At 41.3% G+C, this 26,658-nt stretch overlaps 1 protein-coding gene across 1 annotated transcript in view; it reads right to left on the bottom strand.

The window, feature by feature from the left end:
* The window catches only part of LOC122799411 (zinc finger protein 883-like), a 129,570-nt gene that overhangs the window by 78,825 nt on the left and 24,087 nt on the right, over positions 1-26,658 (bottom strand). The gene's annotated exons all lie outside the window — the stretch shown is intronic.

Here is a 26,658-nt window from a genome sequence, read left to right as displayed (position 1 = left end):
CTCTAACCCTACAACGGTCAACCCCCAAACCCGGTAATCTAACTTTTGCTGCCATAAATATTAGAAGCATAAGAAATAAAAATTCCTGAACTACATGCCTGTATTACCCAACAGAAGCCTGACATTATCACTGTAACTGAAACTTGACTTAAACCCAGCATAAATTACTCAAATTACACCTCCCAGGTATAATATCATTCATAATGACACTATAAAGAGGAAAGGCGGTGGTACTGCTTTAACATTTACCAACAACTACCACGTTTCCCCTTATACCAAGCTAATACCAAAATTTAATTCAGCAGTGCTTCTTATTACTTTCCTGAAACTAAACAATTACACACAAATATGTATTACTGTTCTTGGTGACAATACAGCTGTACTGGAAGATATCCTACATTGGATATCCATAACAATTCCACAAGAAATAAAGCTACTAGGTGATGTGACTGTCAATTGGTTGGACACAAACTCAACTCCCCTACATCTACTGTGAACTTATTTGGTTTACACAACTAATTAGTAGTCCCACACATTATAGCAAGACATCAAATTCCCTATTAGACTGGGTCCTAGTGTAATGATGTGAGGTATTGCCAGCTATGCCAGGAGACGTAGGGCAGTGGATATGTAACATATGTCAGCATAGCCTGCTGGAGTATTGTAAAGAATTATACGCTATTTGTATATCAAACTGATTTGTACAGGTACTTGTGTTTAAAATGGATTTGTAAAGTTGCTTGTGTTAAAAAATGTACCAACACAGGTCCTGCTGCAAATGTTAAAAGTATTGCAAAACAGGGGGAATCTTTCAGAACAAGAAAAGGAGCAACTGCAGAATGCTAAGCAGAAAATAAGGGATTACCTTGATACTATGCATGAGTTTAGAAAGATTGCAACTGTTTTTGATAATAATTCTAGAGCACAAAAACCTTTAGCACAATGATTAAGGCAAGAGAAAGTGGAAAGGGCCGTCACCAAGCTTAGGGAGTCTATAACACAGGAGATAAGAGATCCAGAAATATTAGAAATATTTTGGAAATTTTATGAAAGTTTGTATAAAGCAGAGAAATATGGAAACCAAGAAAAAGTACAAATGTAAATGTTTATGGAAGAATTAAGTATGCCAAGGTTAGAGGTAGATGAGGCTCAATTACTAACAGTTAGGATAGGAAGAGACGAGATAAAAATGGCTATGTATAACCAATCTACAGGAAAGTCCCCAGGAATAGATGGCATTTCTGTGGAAGTTTGGAAGTTAGGAAGGAAATAAAACTGGTAAAGATCAGGAAGGATTTGTTTGACAGTATTTTAAGAGGAGAAGAAGTATCAGCATCCTGAAGAAGGCAGTGGTAATGGTAATACATAAAGAGGGTAAAGATCCATTGGATTCAGCTTCATACAGGCCCATTTCAGTACTAAACCATGATTATAAAGTGTTCATGTCTACAATGGCTAAAAATGGCAAAAGTAATACCAAAATTGATAGATATAGATCAGTGCGGTTTTGTGGAAGGGAGGCAAACATTTGACAATATTAACAGAACACTGATGATCCAGAGGGAAGCAGAATGTAAGAAATACCACTTTTATTGGTGGGTGTTGATGTACACAGAGCATTGGACAGAGTAGACTGGGACTTCATTAGCAGGGAAATGGAAGCATTTGTTTTCCCTGATACAATTATAAGGTTGATTAGGAGTATATATGAGGGATCGGAGGTGAAAATTAAAGTGGGTGGAGTCCTCTCTGATAACTTCTGCTTGAGTACAGGAACCACGCAAGGTTGTCTGTTTTCCCCTTTGTTGTTTGCACTATATTTAGAACCATTAGCAAAGAAAATAAGAGACTCAGAAATTCAAGGATATAATTGGTATGGTAGTCAGGAAAAGCTGGCTCTATTTACAGATGATATTATTGTATACATGACAAAACCAGAAAGGGACATTACAGTGTTGAGGAACATTTTAAGACAGTTCAAATCTTTTCGTGATCCAAATTAATGAAGCTAAAACAAGGCAATAGCAGTAAATTCCGTACCCACACACAAATTGGTCCAACAATATCCATATTTATGGGGGCATGATAAAATGAAGTATTTAGGAGTATGGATTAGAAATAACTCTGTTATAACAGCTAAGGATATGTGGGAAGAGCCTAAATAAAAGATAATATAAAAACTGAGAAAATGGAAACTTTTTTATATGGATATGGATAGTAAGATAAAAGCAGTTAAAATGCTTTTAGTCCCATTAGTGTTATACAGCGTTGTCGCCTCACAGTAAGACGCTGTCCAGTTCGATTCTCAGGTAGAGCGTCTTCTGCGTGGAGACATGCGTGAATGGGTGTACCTTCGTTGAAGGTTGTGCGTCAGGGCTGGTAACTTGGCACATAAAAATCAACTACCAATCATTAGCGGACCAGAGTTCCGCTGATGCGACCCCTAACCGGGAAAAGCCGAAAGACGCAACAACAGGTGTTACACACAGTTCGGGCATATTTTTATCAAGCAGAGGAGAAGCTGTGGACAGCAATTAAAAAAAGAGTTGAAGGATTTTATCTGGGAAGGGAAGACAGCAAGAGTCAAGTGGGATAAGCTGATTCTTAAAAAATAGAACAAGGCAGACTAGGATTACCCAATTTGAGTGGGAACTTTACAGTAACACAGTTAAGGCTCTTATACATAGTACAAGCAGAACACTATAATTCGAAGTGGAGAGGAATGATGATGATACAGGGGGGAAGCTCAAGAAATAAGGACAGCTTGGGATTTTGGGTGCAGACTCTTAAGGAAAACAACAAAAATCATACAGAGTATTACATTCATAAAATAGCAGGGAGTATTCTAATAACTAAACCAGCACAAGAATGGAGAAAAGAGATTCTGCTGATAGGAATGATTGTGGTTAAGGATATCGATAACAGGCAAGAGGGGGATGGAATTTACTGGAGAAAACTGGCAAAGGAGCCAAGTTATTGGGACCGAATAACTAGAAAGGGAAAGGTAATAGAATGGGAAGAGGCCAAGAATTTATTTGGACTGCAGGTTACAGAGTGCCTTCCCTATCAAGGATTGACATCACAGTATAGGCAAAGAGAAAGAAATAGGGGGTCCTAAATGAAAGACCAGCACTGGTATAGTTTTTTAATAGAATCTAGAACAGAAGCTGCCATTAAAAAACGAATAATTAGCAAAGCATATAAATATATTGCATGAAAATTATAAGAATCAATTACAGGAGCTTAGAAAGGATTGGGAAGAGAGATTGGATAAGCAATTCACAAAGAGACAATAGGGGGATATATGTATATCCTTCAAATATGCAATAAAGTCTAGTGTTCACATAAATATTTTTATACCCCAAGTAGACTCCAAAGAATTTTTCCTCGGGTGGATAGCAAATGTTGGAGATGTGATGGGCAAGAAAGAGGTGGCTGGGAACATATTTTTTGGCAATGTAATGAACTGGCAGACTTTAGGGACTCCCTGCAGACTGCTTTGTCACAGATGCTGGGTGAGCAGACTGGATTGACTGGGGAGAGGAATTTTTGGAGCTATGATACAGAATCTGAATTGCCTAGACATAGTAAAGCCTTGCCGAGTCTAATTATGGTGGCTGCCAAAAAAGTAATTACTAGAAAATAGAAAGCAAAGCCTAGGCCAACTTTACTAAACGTAGTAAATATAATAACAGAGACAAAACAACTGGAATTGGGATCTTTAGAAAAGGGAAGGAACAAACTAAATAGGGAAAATGGGAATTGTAGGAACAATATATGCAGAGAAGGAATGAGTTTTAAGAGTCAGAATTGGAATGAGCCATATAATGCTTAACTGAGAATGACTATATAGATTATAAGCGATGCATAATGTTTGCAACAACAATTGTTTCAATGGTGTCTGTGATGTATAATGTTTGCAACTAAACTGGTGTCATTTTGTTTTTCATTTATATAAATGTAAGATTGCTTATGTCATATGTGATCATTTATTAAAGATGTTTATTTAAAAAAGTGGGTCCTGATGGACATAAAAGAAATACATCTGTATGTCAGACTGTATTGTAACTGTTGAAACGAATATACTGTAACAGAGGATACTGGAAGAGGAGAAGTTACTCTCAGTCCAGCTAATTTTGAAAAATAGTCTGAAATTAAATTATCTGGTTTAGGCCATAAAGATTGTATCTTACAGTTCTGATTGCAGCCACAGACAAACTGTCTGTGAAAACCAGGACTAGTAACCTTACTGTATTGTCCTTAGGGGTGAACTAATTGCTACCCTGGAAGAGTGGAAGTTTTAGAAATGGTTTTATAGCTTCCAGATGCTATAACACATCTTAGCAAAGCTCTATGTGCATGTATTATGACACATATGTGCTAGATTCCAGTTCAGTTTCTAGTAAAGGGGGCAGTGTGGGAACCAGACTCAGATGATCAAGTCAACAAGGTTCCCTGGCTTACGCCACCCAAGAAAGTTAATTTTCCTGTGCCACTGTTGAGCAGAGACACAGAAGTGATTCCCGGGGTGTATTTCCTATTTCCCATCCACTCATCAAGATTTTTCTTGAAGAGTGCTAATGAAGAACTTTGCTTGACATAGATGGGTAGCCTGTTCTAGATTATGGGAAGTCTCTGGGACAGGAACCTATCCCTCCAGCATGTCTTGTTTATTGTGGTGACAAGGTTTAGGTCCCTAGAGCGTGTAGCTCAGAGGGATTGGGATTTCTTTAGGTGTAGCATGTCCAGCAGCTCTGGGTTTGACATAGCTTTATATGTTAGGCAGAGATCACCTCAGAGTAGGCGATATGCTACGGAGTACAGCTGGAGTTTTTTGAGGCGGTCAGTGTAGGGTATTTGTTTGAGGCCAGTAATCCTTTTTGTGAGGTACTTCTGTGGCCTTTCCAGCTGCTGCAGATGTCTTTTGAGGTAAATTCCAAAAGGGGCGTTGTACTCTATAATGGGTCTAATAAGTGTCGAGCAGAGGGGAACAATGACCTCTATTTTCCTGGATGAGAACCCTTTTATGATGAGGTGTGCCACGTAGAAGGACTTCCTGACTACTGTGGCAGTGTGACTATCAAAGGAGAGACTACTGTCCATCTGGGTCCCAAGGTCTCTTATCACACATTCTGTGTTAAGTAGACTGCTGCCTATGTGGTAGTTCATGGGTACAGAGTTTTTACCAAAGGGGATGACACTGCACTTTTTGAAGTAGTGAACTAAGTGAACTAGATTGAACTAAGTGAACTAGGGGACAGTAGTTCTTTAGACCACTCAGGGAAAATATAGTGAGATTAGTTAAGTATTGTTTTTCTGTATCTGTGTGAATCCTTCCACCTGTGTTATTTTTAATATTTCCTGCGACCAAAACTCTTGTGTTTATTGTAAATAAATAGTATTTTCATGTTCTTTTGTTAATTATTATTAAATATCTGTAAACTTTTCATTCTGGCTGGTCTTTAAGACAATATTTTAACCTTGAGAGTACTTATATTTATCTGGCAACATTGTGGCCACTCCTGAAAGCCTTGCTGTTTGGTCAACATTACCATTTGTATTAGTATTAAATTTTACTCAGTATAACTGGGTACCCTTGTAACAGACTTAGAGTAGCTGGCTGGTGGTGGTGGAACTATCTTTAGCCCGAGCAGAGATGGTAAAGCTAGTAAAGCTTTGCCAGCCTTTCCCAGGTGTGTGTGTGTGTGTGAAAACCAAATCTCAAAGAGTGTGTGTGTGTGTGTGTGTCAGACATTTGGAGCAAGGACACGGACCACTGGTTTCACAGAGAGGGTGGTAGATGATTTGGCTTGGAACACATGGCTGAAGACTCAACTCTACAGCTGTGTCAGTGGGGAAGTCTTGTTTGGGGCCTGGATAGAGACAGGGAAACCTCTTCCTCTCCCAGAAAATTTTTTTCAAAATATTATTGTCCACAATTTTTTCTGGTTGATAAAAATATGCCTGACTGCATATAGAAAATATAGGGACTAAAAACATTTTTTCTGCTTGTATCTTACTATCCATACCCATACACAAGAGCTTCCAGTTTCTCTGTTTTTGTATTATATTTTGTTTAGTCTCTTCCCACATAATTTCAGCTGTCATAACAGAATTCTTTTTAATTCACACTCCTAAATACTTCATTTTGTGTCCCCATAAATATGGGTGTTGCTGAATGAATTCATGTGTGGGTACATAGTTTACAGCTACAGCCTTTGTTTTATCTTCACTAATTTTATACCCCAGAAAGACTTGAAACTGTCTCAAAAATGTTTCACAGCACTGAAATTTCTTTTTCTAGTTTTATTAGTAAAAAGCAATATCAACTGCAAATTAAGCCATTTCTTGACTACCATATCTATTATATCCTTGAATTTATGAGTCCCTTATTTTCCTTGCAAATGCCTCTAAATATAAAGCAAATAACAAAGGGAAAATAGGACACACCTGCCTTGTTCCTCTGTTCAGTCACAACTTATCAAAGAGGAATCCTCCCACTTTAAATTTGCCTCTGATTCCTCATATATCCTCCAAATTAACCTTTTTGTTGCATCAGGGAAAGCAAATTTTTCCATTAGTCTACTAATAAAATCCCAGCTTACTCTTTCAAATGCTTTTTCTTAATCAAGACCCACCACCAACAGTGGCATTTCCTTACATTCTGCTTCTTTCAGGATCATCATTGTTCTACTAATTGTGTCAAATGTTTGCTTTGCCTGCACAAAAACACACTGATTCATATTTATCAATTTTGGTAACACCTTTGCAATTATTTTAGCTATTATACACAAACACTTTATAACCATGGTTTTAAATTAAAATGGACTTATATGTACCTGGGTCTGATGGGTGTTTGCCGTCTTTAGCTATTACAGTCACCCCAGCTTTCTTCCAGGTTGTTGGTGCTTTCCCTCCTTTTAAATACTTTTTACCAAAACCTTCCAAATCTTTATCACTTTCTTCCCTCCTAGCTTCCAAACTTCCACAGAAATACAATCTATTTCTGGAGACCTTCCAGAAGTCTGATTATATATATAATCATTTTTATCTCATCTTCTTCTATGTTGCTGAAGGTCATCTAGCGCTAACCTCAGCATACTTAAGTCTTCCCTAAGTTTGGCATCAACCCTTTCTACTTTCTGTTTTCTAAGTCATTGTGCTAAAAGTTTTTGTGCCCTGGAGTTATCAAAAGAACAGGTGCTTAACAGCAATCTTTCTAAACTCACACATATTATCTAGATACTCCCTTATGTTCTCTTAAGTAGTCTGCAGGTCCACCTCTTCTTTTTCTGTGAGATTTTCCTTATTCTGCAATAATTTAATTTTGTCAGCCCCTCTACACAATTCTTGTTAATGTCTTAACCATACCGCTTTTTCTTTTATTTCTGTCATATTTTTAAACTCCAATTTCATTTTATCTGACTCACTAGCTAGAACTTTGAAGAATTTTTTATCTTCCCTAGTAACACTCAAACAATTTCTAATAACCATTCCTTAAATTCCTTTTTTAAGCAGGTAGATAGGAAAGCACCAGTGTCTCATTTTCAATTCATTACCTTGCATTTTTTATGTTAGTTGTTATTGGCAACTGATCTGAAATAGTTAATGGATGTTTCAGAGCTTTCAATTAAATATACATATTCCCAAGAAATATAATTTCTGTCTAGTGTAGCCCAGTTATCATATCTTAGAAAATATGCAAATTATCTGTGACAGTTCTGACTACTGAATTCACATCTTCCATATCCAATATTTTCAGAAATTTCTTAAGAAATCTACCCTCTTTTTTATTTTAATTTTTAGGTCCCCTGGATACATCCTCACATTTGCAAATCAAGCTCCACTCCCCACCTACAAGTCATATTCCCCGTTGAAAGCTGATGATTTCTCCCAAAAGTTTCTTAACCTCCATAACAGCAGTTTTTGCTGGAATATAAATACATGCCAGCATAATCATCTTCCCTGCCAGTAGCTGCATTTCTTAATATAATTCAACACCCTTATATTTTTGTCTATACCTGTGAGGCCATTCACATTCCAAAATAATATGGATAGTGTAGCCATTGTGATAAGAAATTATTATTCCAACCTATTACATATGACAGCTTTTTTAAATGTCCATTTCCAGCTTTTGAGTTACATGAACCCACTAATGTTTGGCAAGTTTTTTTATACAGTAATTTCTTGTCATTTCCATTTTAACTTATGCCACAATTTACATGACTGTTAGCTTTAACGAAAACCCTCAAACAAAAAACCAAAAACCCCCCTAGAACAGATCTGTATCACATCATTGAATGACCTAGTCAGTGAATGCCTCATCTAATTTCATTTGCTGAAACTTCTAGCCGTCAAACAACTATTTTAGAAAATATTTCTCAGGGAAAAAACAGTGGACCATCGTTGGGAATTTGCCCTTTTCTCCACTGTAGTGTGATCTTGGAGTTGGTAGTTAGGGGTGGGGTGGAAGGTGCTGCTCTCCTGATTGGGTTTTAATTTTTTTTTTTTTTTTTTTTTTTTTGCGACAATTGGTAGCTGGCCTAGTAGTATTTTTTCCTGGGAAAAAAATCACTAAAATGATAGCTTGACACATAAAGGGTTTGACAAATGAAGTTCGATGAAGAGACATTTGCTGAATAGGTCATTCAATGATGTGATACAGACCCCCCCTAGAACACTCCCATAACCTATTAACTTATAGCAAAACACACAAAACGATGTACATCTTCAAATAATGAAGTTTAATCCTCCTGATAGCACAACTGTCCTAAATCAACAGGTGCACCCACAGGCATTACTAAACTAAAATTAAGGTTATCCACACTCAGGTGCTTGTTACACCTCCTACTTATACTAATTGCTGTTTGTTTTTGTCTTGTTTTTTCCCCACCCTGATGTGAAAAGTAGCTTGTATGACTTCAGAAAACTAACGTTTAGCCTTAAAAAAATGCGATGGCCATCTTTAAACAAAATTAAATTATACACCATTCTATTAAATGCATTGAAGTATTTTGGTACGAGGAAAGCTGCTGTTATCACTTCCAATAATTTCAAGCTTTATTTGTTTGGCAGTGGTGGGATATCCACATCACATATTAATTAGATGGCAAATACTAATTGGCTTGTAGTGGTGTGGGTAGAGTGAATCCTGTAGCTTGTGTACAGTGAGCTTGGAAGGTGTTTTGTACTCAAAACAGCTGCACAGTGAATACTCAGAGTTCAGATCACAATTGTTTTATTTCTTTTGTTAGCTTAGTCAGGGAGAGCAGGCAGCATGACAGCAGAGGAGTATGGAAAGCTGACAAGGAGCCAGCTGGCAGAGATGTGCCAGGCTAGAGGACTGGTGCATGGAAACTTGACTAAGGCAGACCTGATTGCAGCCTTGGTTACAGCTGCATCAGAAAACAGCAACCAGGAGGACAATCAGACTGGCAGTGGAGATATAATTCCCTTGGAGAATGGACAGCTCAATTAAACATCCAGCTGGAGCTAAAGAGACTTGAGTTGCAGGCCAGGCATGTGGAATTAGAAGCAAATGCGAGACTGCAATGTTTGCAGGCTGAGGAGAATGAGAAACAGTTACGTCTGCAAGCTGAGGAACAAGAGAGGCAGAGGCAGCATGAGAAGGAGATGCTGACTCTTCGCCAGAGTCATGGAGGTAATGGGGAAGGGAGTAACTGGACCCCAGAAACACAAAAGGTCAGTAAATTTCTTCCACAGTTTAGAGAGGGGGATAATTTTGATAGTTTCATTCATATGTCTGAGAGGGTATGTAAACAGTATGAAGTTGATCAAGGGCTCTGGGCACAGTTCCTGACCCCCTTACTCCATGGTAAAGTTGTAACTGTTCTGTCCAAAATGTCGGACGTTGCATGTTTTGATTATACTGCTGTAAAAAATTGTCTTTTAGAACTGTTTAAGCTAACACCTGAAACATACAGGAAAAAGTTTTGTGAGCACAGATGCAAGGCAGATGAAAGTGTGTATGAATATGTTGCTGAATTGAGCACTTATTTCCATACGTGGGTAAGTGGATGTCAGGTCACCACTTTTGAAGGGCTGGCAGACCTTTTGGTGAGGGAAATAGCCCTCAGCACTTTGCCTGAGGACATGAGGATCTGGTTAGCTGATAGACAATGTGGTACTTCAGATGAGTTAGGGAAGAAGGGAGACCTATACCTGGCAAGCAGGGCAGTCTTGCACAGGAAGGGGACTCCCAGTACTGCTCATGGGTCTTAAGGAACCCATGGTGGGAAGCACAGACTGCCACAACAGAATCTGCCAGTAGCAGGGGAAGCCACTAGTCCAGGTACATGTCCAGGAGCTAGGGTTAAATGTTTTGAATGTAACCCAGTGGGGCCATGTGGCATACAGGTGTCCATGAAGGCAAGGTGGGGAACCAAAGGTGAGGGAGCCAGTAAGTGGGAAAGACAAAATGCCAATAGTAGGTTGTCTTGAGACAACATGGGTAATAAACTACCATCCTGCAGATGTTCTGAGAGGGAAGGATTTGGATGAGGCAGTACCATGTGCTTATGCAGTTACATGTGGTCAGGCTAGGAGACAAGCATGTGGGTCTGATAGCCTGGGGAGACACAGACAGACTGCATACTTGCAACCAGGACTGGTGATGTGGTTACTTCAGGGAGGAAGCTACTCTGTAGCAGTGAGACTGAATGTGAGCCACAACTGCTTGTGGGTACTGATGGTCCCTTGGACAGAGTGACTGCAAAGGTAGAGGTGAGTAGTAGTACCCAGGCTGACAGTGAGGCACCACTGTCAGAGGATGCCAGACTTCCTGTGGAAGGAGAGCTGGGAAGGGTTACAAGGAGAGACTTGAGACAGGCTCAGCTGTCAGACCCTACACTGCAAGGCCTGAGGCAGGTAGCTATGGAGGCACCTGATTCTCAAGGAAAGGGGAATGTGTATACTGGGACAAAGGGTTACTATACAGAGAGCGGACCCCCTGAGGGAGGGCTAGAAGGTGAGAGAGTACAGCAGTTGGAAGTGCCTACAGCCTACCTTCTGGTGCTTCTAGCCATAGCCCATGATATTCCCTTTGCATGTCATATGGGCATAAAATGTACAAAGAGGCATATTATGCAGAACTTCTACTGGCCTGGAGTTTTCAGAGATGTAACAGGGTACTGCAGGACCTGTGAGCAGTGCCAAAAGGTAGGCAAGGCAGGATCTCCTTTGATGCCTTTGCCTGCGATTGAGGAGCCATTTCAGAGGGTAGCTATGGATATTGCGGGTCTTCTGAGTACCCCAAGTTCCACAGGGAAAAAGTATTTCCTAGTGGTAGTGGATTATGCTACACGATACCCAGAGGCAGTGGTTTTGTCCTCCATTGAGGCAGAGAAGGTGGCAAATGCTTTGTTAGAGATTTTCAGCAGGGTATGTTTCGCAAAAGAAATACTGTCTGACAGATGTGCCTATTTCATGTTAGACCTGCTGGCTTGTCTGTGGAAGTCTTGTTGGGTGAAGCACATGAAGATCACCGCTATCATCCCCAGACTAATGGTCTTGTTGAGAGGTTAAACTCTACAATCAAGTCCATGCCACGGGTATTTGCAGATCAGTTTACGAGGGACAAATATTTGCCCCATCTGTTGTTTGCTTACAGAGGGGTTCCCCAGGAATCCACAGGTTTTTCATCCTTTGAGTTGATGTATGGGCATAAGGTGAGGGGACCTCTAGATTTAATTTGAGATGAGTGGGAAGGTGAGTGCGAGTCTCAGAAGGAGTCTGTTGTGGCATACATCCTAACCCTCAGGACAAGGCTCAGGGAACTCATGGGCTGGGCCCAGGAGAATCTGGCAGAAGCCCAACAACAGAAAAAGGTGTGGTATGACAGGAATGCTCGAGCTAGAGAGTATGCTGTGGGACAGCAGGTAATGGTTCTCATTCCTGTCAGACACAACAAGCTGCAAGCAGCTTGGAAGGGTCCCTACAAGGTGGTAAGATGGCAGGGGCACAAATTGTACCATGTTAACATGATGAAACCTTACCGTGATAGGGAGGCCCTTGTGCTGAGCATTTGCAGTGGATTGCAGGAGGAGTCTGAGAGAGATCTGGGGACTGATCTCCTCAGTGAGGTTCGGGCTGATACCTCAATGGAAGGGGTAGCCATGTCCCAGCAGCTATCTCCTACCCAGGTTTGAGAAATCCAAGCACTCTTGCAGGAATTGGGGACATGTTCACTGGGGAAACCAGGGTACACCCACCTGGTGCAGCACCAGGTGGATACAGGACCCAAAAGGCCCATTAGGCAGGCCTCTTATAGGGTGCCTGAGAGAGTCAGACAGACTCTGAAGGAGGAGGTACAGGAGATGTTGGAACTAGGGGTGATTCAAGAGTCCAACAGTCCCTGTGCCTCCCCAGTGGTGCAGGTGCCAAAGAAGGATGGCAGCACCAGGTTCTGTGTGGACTACAGTCACACAGAGTCGAATGCTTACCCCATACCTAGGACAGATGAGGCCCTAGAGCAGCTGGGTGAGGCTAAGTATCTTACAACCATCGATCTTACCAAGGGTTACTGGCAGGTGCCCTTGACTCCCAGTGCTAGAGAGAAGTCAGCCTTTGTGACTCCTTTTGGCTTATATGAGTTCACAAAGATCTTCTTTGGGATGAAGAATGCCCCAGCAACTTTCCAGAAGCTGGTAGATCATATCCCTGCAGGAGCAGGAATATTTACCTTTGCTTACCTGGATGATATTGCCATCTACAGCCATTCCTGGCCAGAACACCTCCAGCATGTCAGGGAGGTGCAGGGAAGACTACACAGAGCAGGGTTGACCACTAAGCCGAGCAAATGTCAGGTGGGTATGGCAGAGGTCACCTACCTAGAACATAGAGTGGGGAGTGGTAAGGTAAGGCCACAACCTGCCAAAGTGGAAGCCATTCAGGCATGCCCTGCACCTGTTACTAAAAAGCAGGTGAGGGCATTTTTAGGGACAGTAGGGTACTACAGAAAGTTCATCCCCAGTTATAATACCATAGCTACTCCCCTCACAGACCGGACAAGGAAGAACAGGCCAGAAAAGGTAGCGTGGACCCCAGCATGTGAGCAGGCATACCAAATTCTTAAAGAAGCTTTGGGAGGACCCCCTGTGTTAGCCAGTCCAGATTACAGCAAAGGATTTGTTGTGCAGGTGGATGCTTCAAACCATGGGGTGGGGGCTGTACTTAGCCAGATTTCTTCAGAGGGGGAAGCGGACCAGTGGTTTATCTCAGTCGTAGGCTCCAACCCAGGGAGGAATGCTATGCAGCTATAGAGAAGGAATGTCTAGCCATAGTGTGGGCACTGAAAAAACTTCAGCCTTATCTGTATGGAAGGAAATTCACTGTTATGACAGATCACAACCCCCTAACATGGTTAAACAGAGCCAGCCAGCAAAATGCCAAGTTGCTAGGATGGAGCCTAGGCAGCACCGCAGTGGGAGTAGCAATGCCAATGCTCATGGGCTATCAAGACAGGGAATGGGGTAGGTACACTCAGATAGACCTAACCCTCTCAACAGGCATTTCTGAAGGGTCACTTGAAAAACAGTTTGAGTTCTCCGGGGGGGGGGGGGGTGAAGATTGGTAGAGATGGGTGAAAGCTGCCAGCCTAGCCAGATAGAATTGTGCAGATAATTCTATCATTTGTAAATATGAATGCTGAACTTAAAACAATGTGGCAACATCACCATCTGCTGTAAAGAAAGCTAAGTCAAGCATTTCTTGTTGGTCCTTTGAAATTAAAATTATTTCATCACTGCCTTTGATGTTTTACAAGTCGGCTCTAGTCCAGCTAGATGAAGGCTTCCTGCCTATTATTTTAAGGCTAAAATTAATGACCAGAATTTACATGTGGAATGTCCTTTATTGCTTTAAGTGTAAAAGAATGTAAATGCAGTTTCTGTCAGCCTGGGAACTCCAGGAAAGTGTAAAAGAGATGATGTAATGTTTATCAAAACTGCAATAGCAATTTAAACAGAGAGAATCAAAAGGCATTAAGCATTTTTGACTTGACTACAACTCACAACACTCTGCCTTGCTCTATAAGTAAGTTATTTTAGAAGTGTGTTTTCTTGTAGCAATAGCTAGGAATTAGAAAGTTTAGACTAAGTGGTTTTCTGTGATGTCAGAACTGTACTACTGACTATTTTAATAATTTCTGTGTGATCTATGAACTCTCTTGTCTAGCACTGACTGTGTAGTAGAAATTATTGTCTTGTGGTTTTAATTTATTATTAAATATTTTAAAACCTTTTAACTGTGGCTGGTTTATGTAGAGATAATTTAAGCTCTTTAGAGTACTTGTATGCCTTTGGTAAAATTGTACAAAGCCACTCCTATAGCTTTAGCCCTGGACTATACTACCACTTGGATAATAATATTGCATAGTAATAATTGGACACCCTTTTAAGGGCCTTTGAGTAGCTGATCAATATTAGCTGGGTGGTGGCAGTAATTACTACCGTATAGTCTGGGTAAAAGGGGACACAGCTGGAGAACCTGTGCCAGCCTTCTCCAGAAGTGTCTGTGTAGTTGTGTAAACTGTTATCTGAAAGTGCATATATGTGTGTGTGTGTGTGTCAGCTACTTGGGCAGGGGCAAAAAGCACTGGTTGGACAGACAGGGTTCAAGAGGTTTCGGCTTGCTTACTAGGCTGAGATCTGCACCCTATAGCTGTTACAGTGGGGAGTCTTATTGGGGACCTGGAGAGCAAGGGAGTGACCAGCCCCAGACTGACTGTGACCTCTGTGTGCTCTTAAGGGAAATTGCACTTTCCTGTGTGTATTTGTTATCCTTTCCTCATATTTGAGATGCCCTCTCTGGTGTTAATGGTGAGGATTGAGGCTCCTTGATTGCTGGGCCAGGGCACGGGCATCACATAGGTCATTCAACGATGTGATACAGACCCCCCCCCCCCGAGAACACTCCCATAACCTATTAACTTGGAGCAAAACACACAAAATGATGTATGTCTTCAAATAATGAAGTTTAATCCTCCTGATAACACAACTGTCCTAAATCAACAGGTGTACCCACAGGCATTATTAAACTAAAATTAAGGTTATCCACACTCAGGTGTCTGTTACACCTCCTACTTATACTAATTGCTGTCTGTTTTTGTCCTGTTTTTTTCCCCACCCTGATGTGAAAAGCAGCTTGTATGACTTCAGAAAGCTAACTTTAGCCTTAAAAAATGGGCTGGCCATCTTTAAACAAAACTAAATTATACATCATTCTATTAAATGCATTGAAGTATGATGGTACGAGGAAAGCTGCTATCTGTTATTCACTTCCAATAATTTCAAGCTTTATTTGCTTACCCTTGTACATTTCAATTTTACTATCCCCTCAGCAAACACTGCCCAGAACTCATTTATTACTTGCCCCTGTAGTCACCTTGTTTCCATGGAAATATAAAAACAGAATCGACAACTCTCCTTAGCTGCAGACTTCTCAGCTCATACTGGACATTTATTTATGAAAGGGAAACTTTTCATTACATTCACAGTGTTCTCTTATTTTTAAGTGCACTTGCTTACACACACATAAAAAAAACTTGTTATTAGGTTAAGCCAAGGGCATTAATCCAGATAATCACCTATGCAAATGTAACAGAAAACATCTGAACTCTACATATATTATAATCACTGCATTTGTATTCCCTATCCACCACCTCAACAGCCAACAATTAGAGCATATTAACTTAAACATATTTTTGTCCAGCCTTTTTCTATTTTTAGATTGCAATGCCTACATTTCTTAAAACTAAAAAAGAAAAAAAAATACGTGTTTACTTTAGTACCTTTATCACATGTCAGTCACTGAAAATGCTTTACTATATAACATGCAATTTATATCATGAAATGTTTTATACAAGTACTGTTAAGAACAACAATTATTTTCCTTTTAGTGTCCTTCGAAACATTAATGACATGAAGTAGGGTATATGCTTTTCAGCCTCCCCTAAGTTTAACAAAGTCAACCAAAGCTCAATCTTTTTCAGCCACTTTTTCTTGTAACCATATTTCATAAATCTGACTGATGCTTTATAATGTCACATTTATTCACTAATTTCAGTGTTGCTGGTCTTCTTCATGTTTATCTCCATCTCCAATCCAGTTGAAGTTCAAGCTACTCCTGATTTGTCTTGTCAAATATTGTGCATTTTTTTTCTGTCTCTCAAGCACTGAAAAAGGTTTCACTGACAAAGTCTCTCTATGAGCTTTATTATTAGAAGAATGAGAAGCAGTGTCCCCCTCTGTTTGATGGCTCCCTTTTTGTTGGATAAACGTTTGTATTTCCTCCTTAGCCTGTTCTGCATCAAAACAATGTCATTGATCCGCCAGGAAAAATATTCTGAAGGCAGATGAGTACAGCAGCATGAATCTTGCACTTGCCTCTTGGCATTCTCTGACTACTGGGATAAACTTGCTTCTCTTCTACCTGGTGTACAGTGAATAACCCTTTTCCACAAACACTCTACTGTCTCCAACTTTTAATACTTTGCTCTTCTGCCAAAGTTTTGTCAGGATAAACTCTTTCTGCTGGTATGATTAAATATTTACTAATACAGGTCTTGGCTGCTTCTTCATGGGCAGGTTTAGAGCATGCATATGATACGCCCTTTCGATTAAGGAGTCTTGCTCTGGAATACCAGCAGTCCAGTTGTTTATTTGTGCTTTCATATAGTTGATACAGTCCGTTCCTTCTATTGTCTCTAGTACAGCAGAAAATCTCAGGTTTTCTCTGTGTGCTCTGTGTCTTCTAAGACTACTATTTTTTTAAACAGCTTTTCTTAAGCAGTTTCATACTCGGACAGCTTTTTCTTTACTTCTATCTCTGATTTTTGCAGTTTTATCAGTTTGAACAGCTGTTCAAAGCTTCTTCCTTTTATCAGATGTTTGTTATTTGAGTTGATATACTTCTTTGTTGTTTCATTTATTTTACTCAGTTCTGAGCATATTTGATTTATTTTTCCAATAAATTACTGAAAGCCATCTTTTGTACCAAAGCTGGAGCTTGAACTGTTACTGCTTTTTACTGAAGATCTGCAGGATTCTTCCCAGTCAATATTTTCTCTTCACTTTTTCTAGTTGATTTGCTTTCTGGCTCTCTATGTTTCTTCTTTGCTGGCATCCAGGCAGTATAAATATAGCCAGTAATGGAATTTTATTAAAAATGTCAGAATTACTAGCCTTTATTTCTCTGCTTCTTTTTTCACACTGGGAGAGTGTGAATTAAGCTGTTGTTCAGTGTGCAGTCATCTTGAAAGTCATCAACTTGGCAAATGCATTTGATGTTATATCCCACTCAGGCACTGTAAACAAACTCATTGATATAAGCATAACCTCTCTATGTTACTCAATGGACAGTCAACTGATTATCACATAGGACCCAAGAAATCAGGATAAGGGAGACCACCTCCATAAAGATGGTGGTCATTAGTGGAGTCTCTCAGGGCTCTCTGCTGAGTCTGTTCCTTATTTTGGCATCTATTTCTCAGACGACAAGGCCAATGCCAAGGGCCTCTGGCTGACCAAGTTTGCAGATGATTGCAAACTAGAAGTAGTAATAGAATCACCTCCAAGATGCTAACATCCTACAGGAAAAACTAATGCAGACAAATGACTAGTGCCACAGATATGGTTTACAACTCAATGTCACAAAATGTATAACAGTACCCTTTGAGAAGTCACCACCCTAGAAAAATTACCTCATTGATAACACACCCCTAAGAACAGAACCAGTAGTCTGGGATTTGGGTACTTATGTAGATAGTAACCTGGATTTTGACCAACATGTATCTAAGGTACTAAGGAAATCATTCAGTGTTGCTCAACTTATATGCAAACGTATGGCAGCTAGGTCCAAGAAAGTCTTTTTTCCACTATATTCAGCCTCATCAATCCCACCATTGAGTACTACGCCCCCTTCAGTATGTACCAGACAAGCCACATGCAACAAATGGAATGTCCACAGAGCTTCCTCACAAAAAAGAATACAGGGCATGAACATATGCAGTTTATCTCAAAGTCCTCTCTATATACTCTGTTCCCTACAGACTGCTGACAGGCGATCTATGCCTGGCATACAAGGTATTAGAGTTACTCAATCTAGGAATTTAAACTTTGCTTGTAACATAAATCCATGAGAAGCAGAGCTCTTCCCTAACCTTATTCAAGAGGAATCTGGACCAATGGATGAGAAATTGGAAATACACCCCAGGTCTAGCACCTTTGTCTCTAATGACAGAGGTGGCCTGTAAATCTTTCCCTAGCTTACATACACCCCAAAAATAACATCTAAGGCATATAAACCTGGGGGATACATTTGGGATGCTTGACTAGGCTTATAAAGGCACCAGTGGTTGCTAGCCTACTACACATCTACTACCTATAGCTAGTGAGAGAAGTGCTGTTTATATCCTTACTAATATACATGGATGTAACTTTCACATACTTATGCAAGTATCTCTGAAAAAATAAACTGCCTAGTCTCACATGAAAGCACACACCTGGACAACAAATATTGCTGCCACAGTGTCTGACTGGCATATTATAAGGCATTTATAAAACTTTACATTTACTTTATTACTGTTAATACACAATCCAGGTTGGCTTATAACATACAAATCAAGTTGGCTTTAATTGAATATATGTTAACACTGTAAACAGATCATGCAGTTTGTAGTTCTTTAGTAGCACTATGTGTGCGCGCTCGCGTGTGTGTGCAGGCGTGTGTGCGTGCGTGTATCCAGCCCATTTACAGAAATGGGCATTAAGCTTAGCTTTAAAAGAAGCATCCATGCTCATCTCGTAGATGTTAGATTATGTCAATGCTCCAAAATGCTATTAACATCTTAAGTGTCAGAAATAAATTGTTTTGCTTCAAGTTTATCATCCACTAGTATATTTCCAAGTGATGATAGCCACATTCTTATTATTCTAGCTATACTTCTGAGATTAGGAACTTTATGAAACTGCCTTGAAACACTCACAGTGGGGTTAACATTCAGTGTGCAGCCAACATTCAAGCTGTATGCTTTAAAACATTAATATTGCCACAAATACTGTCTTTCTGTAGTGCAAATATTTGCAAAGCCTGTTTAAGAAAAAAAAAGATGCATTGCTTTTCTCATAATCATACCTGTAATCTGCCTTTGAAACATGTTGACTAGCTATTAAAATGTAGCATCTGGTCTGAGCCTGTGAACTGTTAATCCTCATGGCCATACCAAACTTCTCACAAATCACAAAACCTAATATATTTACGTGGTTTCCCTCAATGTCTAAAAGACCCACTTAAAACATATGCTTATGTTTTTTTATGCATGTATTCGTGTTTGAGTAAAATCTGACACGCTGGTTTTTAGTTTATGACCTAACTATGTCAATAGAATGCACACATATTTACACTCAGTAACTGGCAACTATTGTTTTAAATCTAAATTCAGATACAATGTTACATTCTGTGCCACTACCTAGCTTAAAAGAAACAGTTTCCCTGAGACATCAAATGTCTGGCCTGACAGTTCTTCTCTCTTTTGTTGTGCATGATCATTCTCCTTTTGTCAACAATACAAGATAATACTGAAGCAATAAAATACATTTACAAGTATTTATAGGCAAACATGCTTACGACTCCATTACCATAAACCTCCAACAACAAACTTTCCCATTTCTATTTTCACTTCATGGTCTGGCCTTTTTTCTTCTACTTCTTCTTGACTTCCATACCTTAGTATTGTTATCCCTTAGTATTCCACTTGTCCCACTCTTTTAACTCACCACTGTTCCTCTGCATCCTGCTTATCTAATTTCTGACTTCTTTTTAACTCAACATCCCAGTCTCTTACTTCTCTGCTTTACTTCAACCTTAAAGCTTTCTCCCTTCCATTGTTCTTACCCTGTCCAATGCAATCATTAGTACTGTCCTCTGTCTAGACCATCCCTCATCCTTTGCAGCTATGCCCAAATGACTTAACAGACCTCTTTACAAAGTACCCCTACCTACCTCTAGAGCTTCTTATTCCTTAATACTCCCACTGCATAGGTTCATAGGTAGGTACTAGGCTATCGGCCCTGGGGTCTATACAAGCCCAGCCAAAAAGGTACCCTGGCTTTTGCCACCCAAGAAAATTATTTTCCTGTGTCACTGTTGAGCAGAGCCACAGAGGTGATCCCCAGGGTGAATTTCCTATTTCCCATCCAATCATCAAGATTTTTCTTGAAGAGTGCTAATGAGGAGCTTTGTTTGATATAGATAGGTAGTTTATTCCAGAGTATGGAAAGTCTCCGGGACAGGAATCTAGCCCTCCGGCATGTTCTGTTTATTGTGGTGACAAGGTTTAGGTCCCTAGAGCGTGTAGCTCGGAGGGATTGGGGTTTCTTTAAATGGAGCATGTCCAACAGCTCTGGATTTGACAAAGCTTTGTGTGTTAGGCAGAGATCACCTCTGAGTAGGCGATATGCGACGGAGTAAAGCTGGAGTTTTTTGAGACTGTCTGCGTAGGGCATCTGTTTGAGGCCGGTAATCCTCTTTGTGAGGTATTTCTGCGGCCTTTCCAGTTGTTGTAGATGTCTTGTGAGGTACATACCAAAAGGGGCATTGTACTCTATAATGGGTCTAATGAGTGATGAGTAGTGGGGAACAATGACCTCTTTTTTCTGAATGAGAAACCTTTTGTGATGAGGTGTGCCATGTAGAAGGATTTCATGACTACTGTGGCGATGTGATTATCATAGGAGAGACTACTGTCCACCTGTGTCCCAAGGTCTCTTATCACACTTTCGGTGTTAAATACACTACTGCCTATGTTGTAGTTCATGGGTACAGAGTTTTTACCAAGGGGAATGACAATGCACTTTTTGGCATTGAGCTTGAGGCCATGGCTTTGACACCAGGCATCGGTCTCAGTGAGGCCCTTTTTGTAGGATGTCCACATTGTTAGGAGTTTCGATTATGGCTCCTAGTTTGCAGTCATCTGCGAACTTCATTAGCCAAAAACCTTCTGTGTTAGCCTGTACTTCAGAGAAGTAGATACCAAACAGGAGAGGAGCCAGGACTGAACCCTGTGGTACTCCACTTGTCTGAAGTCGGATTTGGAGTCTGCTACTTTCACAGTGTGGGTTCTGTCAGTGAGCCAGTTGGCAACCCATCTTGTGACATAGGGATTTATACCTATTTCAGTGAGTTTATCTATAATTCCAGAGTGGGGGATGGTGTCGAAAGCCTTGGCAAGATCTAGATAGGCTGTGTGAACCACCTTACCCCTGTCTACAGCTTTGGTGACTGCTTCAAAGAAGTCTATCAGGTTTAAAAGACATGATCTGCCTTTTACAAACCCAAACTGGGTGGGGTCCAGAGTTTGGAGATTACCAATGTCTTTGTTTATAAGTTCCATGATGATACGTTCCATGGCCTTGCAGGCCAGGCTAATGGGGTGGTAGTTCCCGGGGTCCGTGGTGACTCCCCCCCTTGTGGAGTGGGATAACCGCTGCTGTGCACCATTCAGCAGGCACAAAGCCTGAGGTGAGGCTATGACTGAACACGGTACTTAGGTGGGGTGCCAGTTCATGCAGCTTGGCATATTGCTTGATCTGTGTCTTCTTCTTCACTGCAGATCCAGCACTCACTAACCACCACTTGGGCGGTCTTCCATCTCTCTCAACTTTCTGATTTGAAGGCCTGCATTTGCACTTGTTTCTGTCCTGTAACTCCTGGGCCCATCTCATTTGCTCACTCAAAAAAAAAAAAAAAATTATCTGCTTTTACTGTATTTGTGTTTCTTCCTACTTTATTTTGCTTTTGCGCCATCTTAAAAGTACTCAATTGTATCTATTACTGCTTGGTGTAACTCATTCTAAGCCTTTTAGTTTAAGCACTTGGGCTTCAGACCAGTTGTTTTACATTAAGAAGGCTTGTGGTCTGCACTGTAGTGGCAGAACAGGTAGCTTACATCCTTCTAAGTTGGGAACTGCTGATTGAGGGCTCAGTGTCTGTTATTCTAAAAGTGTATTAATTCTGGTTTAAGTACTTGGGCTTCAGGCCAGTTATTTTGCATTAAGAGGGTTCGTGGTCTGCACTCTTGTGGGAGGAGAGGCTGGACTCTGCCCTTTTGAGCTGGGAATTTCTGGTTAAAGGCTTCTAGTGCCTGCATATTTGAACTGCTTCTTACTGAAATTGGTACACCTTGTTTGCTGTAGCACAGACTGGATCCAGGCCTTCTGAATCTAGCTTTGTTTGTATAACTTGAGCACTAATCCAGGCATTCTTTAAAGTATTCAATTGTATTTATTACTGCTTGGTAGTAACTTGATTAAAGTGTAGCTATCATTCTAAGTCTTTTGGATTAAGCACTTGGGCTTCAGACCAGTTGTTTTACATTAGGAAGGTTTGTGGCCTGCACTGTGGTGGCGGGACAGGTAGCTTACATCCTTCTAAGTTGGGAACTGCTGATTGAGGGCTCAGTTATTCTAAAAGTGTATTAGTTCTGGTTTAAGCACTTGGGCTTCAGGCCAGTTATTTTACATTAAGAAGGTTCGTGGTCTGCACTCTTGTGGGAGGAGAGGCTGGACTCTGCCCTTCTGAGCTGGGAATTTCTGGTTAAAGGCTTATAGTGCCTGCATATTTGAACCGTTTCTTACTGAAATTGGTACACCCTGTTTGCTGTAGCATAGACTAGATCCAGGCCTGCTGAATCTAGCTTTGTTTGTATGCTTGTTGTTTGTTTGTTTGTTATTTCCCTGAAACGCTAATTCCACCTAAAACGTGGCTTTTCAGTGCTTCTGTGGATCCCTAGTGATATCTGCATTGCTTACTGTACTTATTTCCTTGTTTCACTTGAAATAAAGTTACTGTTTGTCGTTTTTGCATTTAAGTTACCTGTAACACATTGCATTTAAGTTGCCTGGCACATGCTCACTAAAGCAATTATATACGTCAGCACTAAAAAATTAAAAGCACTACACCCTCACACACTCCCCTTGAGTACCTTGTTCCCCATTGGCCCTTTTTTTTCAATTATAAAGGAATTCCCAATACTATTCTAGCATGTCCAAAGGTCAGTTGTCAATCTCCTCTCTGGTCCAGCTGGTGAATCTGGGAATCTTGAGGCAATGTTACAACTGCCTCATGTACACAGACAACCCTCTAATCCTCCCAACAAATTCCAACACATGTGAGAGATGCAACCATATAGCCAAACTGGAGGCTAAGCTCTCTCAACTCAGTACTGGTGTAACCAGTCAGGAGGAGAAGGAAACCACACTCACTACAATTCCAGTCTCACATAGACCTACCACGACAGCAAACCAAACACATAAACACACAAAAACATACTCGGAGGCTCTAAATAAAAATCTGCCTAAGTAGCAGAGACCTCCAAAGCAGACACCCAAGCAACCGCTACCCCAAAACAAAACAAGTGCAACACATAGCTCACAAAGCCCAGTGTGCCGAACAGTCACAGCCCTTAAGGTTAAACAACACACCTGATACACTTGTAATAGGTGACTCTATCGTTAGGCACACTGACGTCCCACTCACCAGGCTGAACAAGGAGAAGGTCATGGTGAGCTGCCTGTCGGGCGCTAGGATCCACCACATACCACAAGCACTCAGGTCACTCCAAGGCAAGTACAAATATGACTCAGTCATTGTCCATGCTGGTGTGAATGACCTGAGACGTACCTCCCTGGACTACATGAAAAGAGACATAGAGGAGCTCTCTGAGCATGTAGCCCAGGCCGGTATGACCCTGACCTTGAGAAGCATCTAACCCTCACCAAGAATGATGCCACAATATGAAGACAAGATGATCAATTTCAACAATTGGCTTAAGTATTGGTGTCATTCAAAGGGGATCCAATGCCTGTCAGCCTGGGATGACATGCTCGACAAGCCACGATGCTTCGCTAGGGACGGCTTGCACCTGTCACCCCTGGGCTTTCGGATATTGGCAAAGGCTCTTGCTACCCCCATAGTGCCTGTTTTAAGCAAGGCTCAAAAGACAAACCCACCTCCATAGGTATCACAAGGGATAAGAAACTAAGAGTAATGCTACTCAACGCCAGAAGTCTAAACATCAAGATGCACGCACTCAAAACTCTCCTTAGCATGGAGAACATCGATATCTGTGCAGTAACAGAAACCTGGTTCAAGGCTCCCGAGAGCACCCCAGCACTACCAGGTTATACCTCATACCATGCTTTTCAAACCCAAAACTTGGACCGAACCACAAAAGGAGGGGGGAGTATCAATATTCGTCAAAGATACCCACACCTCCAGGTTGGTGGCACAGCATGAAGCATCAGAGACTATCCATGTGCAACTAACAGTGGGAAAAACTGCCTTCCAGTTTATAGCCTGCTACAGACCACCCTCCCAAACCCAGGAACCCCACTCGGCCTTCCTGAGAACATTGGAAAATATGAAGGTCTCTCCAAACACCATTATATTGGGTGACTTCAACTACCCAAACATAGACTGGGAGCATTACTCTAGCTCCAACACCCTAGCCCAAAGGTTCCTAGAATTTATAAACTCAAATGCTATGGAACAACTTATTACCACTCCCACAAGAGGGGAAAACATACTGGACCTGATCATCACCAACATGGGGACTCTATGCTCCAGACCAGAAGTGTATCCCTCACTGGTAAGATCAGACCATAAACTAATCTCACTGGATATTCACATCCCGACTCCACCCCCTGCCCAGAAAACCACAGTGAAAAACTTCTCTAAAGCAAATTTCACACTCCTCAAAACCGAGGTAGAATCCTTCAAAGCCCCCGGGCCTGTGGAAAATACGGCCCAGACCGCAGAATCCTACACCTTCAGGAATGCATGGATCATGCAATCCCAAATAAAACCAAGACCCAGTCCTCCAAAGGCAGACGTCCTGTCTGGTGGACCCCAGCCATATACAAACTATACAATAGAAGGAGGAAGCTACTACATGATAGAGCAAAATCCCAAAAAGGGAAGGCATCTCTGATCAGTATTAGCAAAAAACTATGGGCACTCATAAAATTGTCTAAGGCCAGCTTCGAGAGAAAAATTGCACAGGACACTAAGAATAATCACAAGGCTTTCTTTAGTTATGTTAGGAACCTGGGTGGGAATTCCCAAATATGCTCAGAATTAGTTCAAAATGACAAAAAATACACCGAACCCACAGACATTGCCAACATCCTAGCTGACAGGTTCAGCGCAAACTCCCCCCCACCAAAAGGGCAAATATCTATCCCAGCAGAGTGCTGCCCCCTGACATCTCAGATGCTCAGGTAAGAACCGCCCTCTCCAAAGCAAAAAACACAGCATCAATGGGACCAGACGGTGTCCTGGGCTGCATCCTACATGAACTCCAAAAAGAGCTAAATCCAAACATAAAACTACTGTTCAATCTCAGCCTTACTACATGATATGCACCCAAAGAGTGGTGTACAGCAACAGTGGTCCCTCTCCACAAAGGTGGTGCCTCAACGGATCCTGGAAACTATCACCCCATAAGCCTGACTAGCTTGGTCTGCAAAGCTATGGAAAGGATCATCATGGACCTCATAAATAAAGATATTAGGGACCTACAGACACTGGATCCTACCCAGTTCGGCTTTGTTAAGGGCAGATCCTGCCTCTTAAACCTGGTCGATTTCTTTGAAACAGTCACCAAGGCCATTGACGAGGGGAAGGTGGTCCACACAGCCTACCTGGACCTCGCAAAAGCCTTCGATACAATACCCCACTCGGGCATTATAGATAAGCTCACCAGCTTAAATATAAACCCCTATGTCACTAGATGGGTTTCAAACTGGCTCAAGGACAGAACCCACATGGTTAGAATTGCTGGAGCCATGTCAGACTCCAAACCAGTTACAAGTGGTGTCCCACAAGGCTCAGTCCTGGGACCTCTCTTGTTCGGTATATATTTCTCGGAGGTACAGGCCAACACGGAAGGACTGTGGCTGACCAAGTTCGCAGATGACTGCAAACTGGGCACCATAATCGACTCTCCAGCTGACACAAGCATCCTCCAAAAGGGCCTCATAGAAACAGACAACTGGTGCCAGAGCCATGGCCTCAAGCTAAATGTCAAAAAGTGTATAGTCATCCCCTTTGGCAAAAACAAAGTGCCCACAAACTACCACATAGGTGGTAATCCATTAAGTACAGAATAAGTAATTAGGGACCTGGGGACTCAAGTTGATAGCAATCTCTCATTTGACAACCACATGGCCAAAGTGGTTAGAAAAACATTTTATATAGCCCACCTAATCATGAAGGGATTCACATCTAGATCAGGGGAGGTCATCGTGCCTCTTTACTCATCCCTCATCAGGCCTATAATTGAGTACAATGCCCCTTTTGGGATGTACCTTACCAGACACCTGCAGCAACTGGAAAGACCCCAAAAGTACCTCACCAAGAGGATCAAAGGGCTCAAACAGATGCCATATGCTGCCCGGTTAAAGAAACTCCAGCTCTACTCAGTGGCATACTGCCTGCTCAGAGGCGATCTGTGCCTGACATATAAAGCCATGTCCAACCCGGAATTAATGGACATGCTGCACCTCAGAAAATCCAAATCCCATCGAGCTACGCACTCGAGAGACTTGAATCTCAGCACTGAAATAAATAGAACATGCTGGA

This window comes from Protopterus annectens, chromosome 4.part0, assembly GCF_019279795.1.
Source record: "Protopterus annectens isolate FY-2018-M chromosome 4.part0, PAN1.0, whole genome shotgun sequence".
Taxonomy (NCBI): Eukaryota; Metazoa; Chordata; order Ceratodontiformes; family Protopteridae; genus Protopterus; species Protopterus annectens.
Note: the sequence above shows the minus strand (reverse complement) of the source record. Positions and strands in the feature narration are given on the sequence as shown.